Source organism: Chamaea fasciata, unplaced genomic scaffold, assembly GCF_029207755.1.
Source record: "Chamaea fasciata isolate MVZ Bird 193981 ecotype frontalis unplaced genomic scaffold, bChaFas1.0.hap1 SCAF_27, whole genome shotgun sequence".
Lineage (NCBI taxonomy): Eukaryota > Metazoa > Chordata > Aves > Passeriformes > Sylviidae > Chamaea > Chamaea fasciata.
In genome coordinates this window covers 2,503,532-2,507,819 of record NW_027094112.1, presented here as the reverse complement: position 1 = coordinate 2,507,819, position 4,288 = coordinate 2,503,532, and positions in this window count along the sequence as shown.

The following is a 4,288-nucleotide window of genomic DNA, read 5'->3' as shown; positions in this document are numbered from 1 at the left end:
AATGCAGGACTCGGTACTTGGATTTATTAAACTTCACCCTATTGGATGAAGGAGTGGCAGCACTGCCAGCCTGTCAATGAAATTAACTCCCCCCTTCATCAGCAGGTGTCTCAGTGACTTCCACCTGTGACAGGAACCGTGTGAGTTCCTGTGCCCAGGAACCACGTGGCTCGGTGGTCTCCATGGGCCTCATCCCTGTGTGGCCCTGTGTCACAGAGGGGCAGAGATGTGCCACCTCTGCAGTGATTGTGACCTCACCTGCCCAATGACTCCACCTGAGCCCACTTACCTCAGGGTTGGTATCCTGAAAGCAGGCTAACAAAAGAGCTGGCCTTCAGGATAACTCAGCATCGGTTTTCGCTACTGACGTGGCAGTCTATTGAAGAAATTTGTTTACTTTTGACCAGTATTGTTTACTGTTGTCTTCAGCTTTCATCCTGTCAAAGGTAATCATGATTTGACTCTTGGGATAGATGGCGGAAGGAGGTATGGGATGAAAGTCTAGGCTGGTTTATACCTTCCTAGCTGAAGGCTGAGCTGTCACGCCTTCGTAGGCTACCCAGATACAGCCTAGGCTAGAATTCTTATTTGCTGATTCTCTTTTCTTTACTATAGTCTAGGATAGCTAATTAGGGGGTGACTGTAGTGTGTAGGGTGCAGCATGGCAAAAAGCCCACCTTGGCTGCTGCAGGGGGGAGGCACGCAGAAAAGGCGGAAAAAGGAGAGCAGCAAAGGCAGGAGTTAAGTCAGTGGCTGAAAGCTGGTCACTCCTGCAGAGGAGGTGGGAAAGCCACAGAGAGTCTGCTGTTGATGCTGTGACAGCAGCAGCAGGGCCTCTTCAGAGAAGGTAACCTGCACTGGGGCACTTCAGAAGGAGCCTTGAACCTCCTGTGCCCTGGGGCTCTGACACTGATCACAAAGGTGTGAGCCTGCAGTTCAGCAGCTGGTACAAGCATCACTGAAAGTCTTGATGGCAAATGCTGTTCTATAGGTTGTATTTCTTTGGGGTTTTTATACTTTTGGTGAGCTGCAGTAATTTCTTTGCAATCAGGTGACAGGATTGACACTGATCTCTTTCTGGAGCACGTCCTGATCTCCTTGGTCATCGAGAGCCGTGCCCTCTGTTCCTGAGAGAGGAGGCAATGACCACACCAGGGAACAATTCCTGTGAGTAACAGCCTCACTGGCAGGTTTGGACTTTGTGAATCCCACAGGCAAGTGACATGACTGGTGGTCAGATCCCAGAGTGATGTGCACACATCCTAGAGTGAACTCTGGGATGTTTCCTGAGAGCAGCCAGACTGAGCCAGGTGCTTATGATTAGTCACAGGAAAACACCTTTTGTCTCTCCTGTGTCACTATGTACAGGCCTCTGAAGCATCGTTGCTCACAGAGAGGTCTGACATCCTGGAGTTACCTTTTGTGATCAGCACTTGCTCGTTTTCAATAAGTTACAATCAGTTGCAATCTGGGAAAGCAATGCAATCTGCAACTCTGGTGAGAAAGGGAGGTACCCTGAGGCCCAGAAATCAGAGTTGGGGTTTGTTGGACTCTTGGCAAAGTAAGCAGGGGACCAGACTTTTCCCAACCAGTAAATTTCAATGGCAGTGCTAGGCTTCCCCTGATACGGAGTTGAAGGTTTGAGCTGGTTGTCCTGACTGCTTGTGTAGAAAATTCAAAGTTTAAATGTGCTTTTGTTCCTCCCCTCATCTCCTTTCAAATGGCGTTTCTCTGCAGTCGTTGCTGAGGGAATGGCTCCTCCAGAAAGGATCCTCTTTCCACCGGAGAAGATTTGCATGGTCTGGCAGCAGAGTCAGAGGGCTGGAACAGGGCTCCTCAATGTGGGCAACACGTGCTTCCTCAACTCTGTCCTGCAGTGCCTGACCTACACCCCCCCACTGGCCAACTACCTGCTGTCCCGAGAGCACAGCCGGACCTGTGAGTGCTTTTGGAACATCTCCTGAAAACCTCTGAATCAAATACCAAAGATTCCCAGAACCTGGAATCCCATTTGGGAGAACAGCAGCCCTTTGTCAGCCCCATGAGTTTATGTTCATTGAACACTCTAGCCTAGAAGCCACTTGTCCTGCCCAGCTGTCTTAGCCTTCACAAAGACACCTCTTTCTAGCTCCAAGTCTTTATTCCTGCAAGTTAAACCCTCTTGGCTTATTGCACAGAAAACCGTCAGTTTAGCATCTCTCTCAAGAACATCTCCTGCCCACTAAAATGCCCTGGGATCGTTGGGATATTGGGAGGAGTGGAGTATTGCACTGGGGTGGGAGTGGAAGAGAAGGAGTATCCCACTGCGCGGATATTTTGCTAACCCGAGGACCTTCCCTGTGTCCCTCTTCAGGTCACCAGAAGGGTTTCTGCATGCTGTGCATCATGGAAGCCCACGTTAACCAGGTCATGCATTCCCCTGTCAGTGTCATCCTGCCTCTGACTGTCCTCAGGGTTTTGACACGTAAGTCATGCCAGCTGCTTAGACAGGTTTTCTTCCCTTCTTGTGTGAGAGAACTGCAAACTTCTTCTTTCTTAGGCATTGGAGAACATTTTGAGCCTGGCAGGGAGGAAGACGCCCATGATTTCTTCTGCTGTACTGTCAATGCCATGCAGACAGCTTGTCTGAGTGGATTCAGCAAGTAAGCACAAGCAAATCACTCTCACAAAGCTCTGAACCCTTTGGACTGCTTGATGTGCTCCCCTCAAGGGAAAACCTAAACCCTGGGCTTTCAGGCCAAGCAAAACCCTTTGAGGAGATAATGCTCTGTCTTACTTCTTGTTTCCAGCTTGGACCTCTCTTCTCAATCCACTACCCTTGTCCATCAGATATTTGGGGGCTTTCTGAGATCCAGAGGTACGTTTCCACAACTCTTGCTCTCTTTGACATTGCTTGTGCCCTTCTGTCTGCCTGTGCCTGACAGTTGGTCCTGGGGCTGGTGGGACAAGGTACAATGTGTAAATGGGCAATGGCCAGTCAGCTTCCCATTGCTCAGCATTTGAATTTTTCCTTGCAGTCATCTGCTCCAACTGCAAAGCCATTTCTGACTCCTATGAGCCCTTCCTGGATGTCCCTTTGGATATCAAGGTAAGAGGCTCTGCAGTTGTGCTTGAAGACATTCCCAAGGCCCCTGCAGCTATCCAGAGTCAACACATTTATTTCCCTTAAAGATGTAGACTGCGAACACCAAGAGATCTGGGGGGTGGGTGGGAAGGGGAATGGATGGCCTCCTGCAGAGGCCGTGGCACTGATCTCTCTGTAGGTGCTGTTTTGAAGCTGGACAAGCAGCATTATCCTCTCTGCGCCCTTGATATATCCTCGTCCCTCTTCCCTTTGCCCTCCCATGACACCTGTCTGGCTCCCAGGCTGGTGGGTTGGATTGTTGGCACCACTGCTGCCCCTGCACACTGTCATTAGTTGGAAGGAGTGGTGGTACAGGAAGGGTGCTCTTGATGGCTCCAGGAGCTGCTGGGACACAGGGAGATGTTCAGCATCATCCTCTCTTTCTGCCTCCTTCTGGATGGGTTCATGGTGGATCTCTTCAGCATCAGCTGCAGGGGTTTTCTTGTCAGCTCCTGGGAAATGTTTGGGTGAGGGAATTTCCTGCAGCTCAGCATGCTCATTTCTTACTCCCCCAGGCAGCCTTGTCCCTCGGTGCAGCCCTGGAGGACTTTGTGACACCCGAGCACCTGGACGGTGAAAACTGCTTTCAATGTAGCCAGTAAGATGATTACTGAGAACATATTAACACCAGATCCTGTGTCAGGGGGCTGCATGTCATTGAGCAGAAGTCATCTTCTGCTGGAGGTTTACTGCACACGGATGAGATGCAGCTTTTTAAAAAATATGGCAGTGAATAGCCTTAAAATAACAAAAGCTGTGTGAGACAGGAGAGCTTGCCTGTCCAGCTTGGGGTAGAACTGGGTGCATTTCAGCACTGGGCTCTGTGCTTGGTTTCAAGGTGTAAGAAGTATGCTGCTGCTTCCAAGACGTTCACAGTCCACTGCGCACCCAAGGTTCTCACGGTGTGTCTGAAAAGGTTTGACTGTTTCACCGGCGGGAAGATCCACAAGGTGTGTACACAACTGCTGGGCAGCTTTCTCCTCCTGGAACAGATTTCCCAGAGCTTGTCACGAGCCACTCGTGTTGGCTTAGTCACGTTCCCTTCTGGGGAGAGGATTCCCTTAGGAAGACAGGCAAGCTGTCTTCTCCAACAGAGCCGCTTTGGCCAAGAGCAGTTTCCGGCCACCCGAACCATGACATGTCGCTTTATGGAAAACCAGCTGT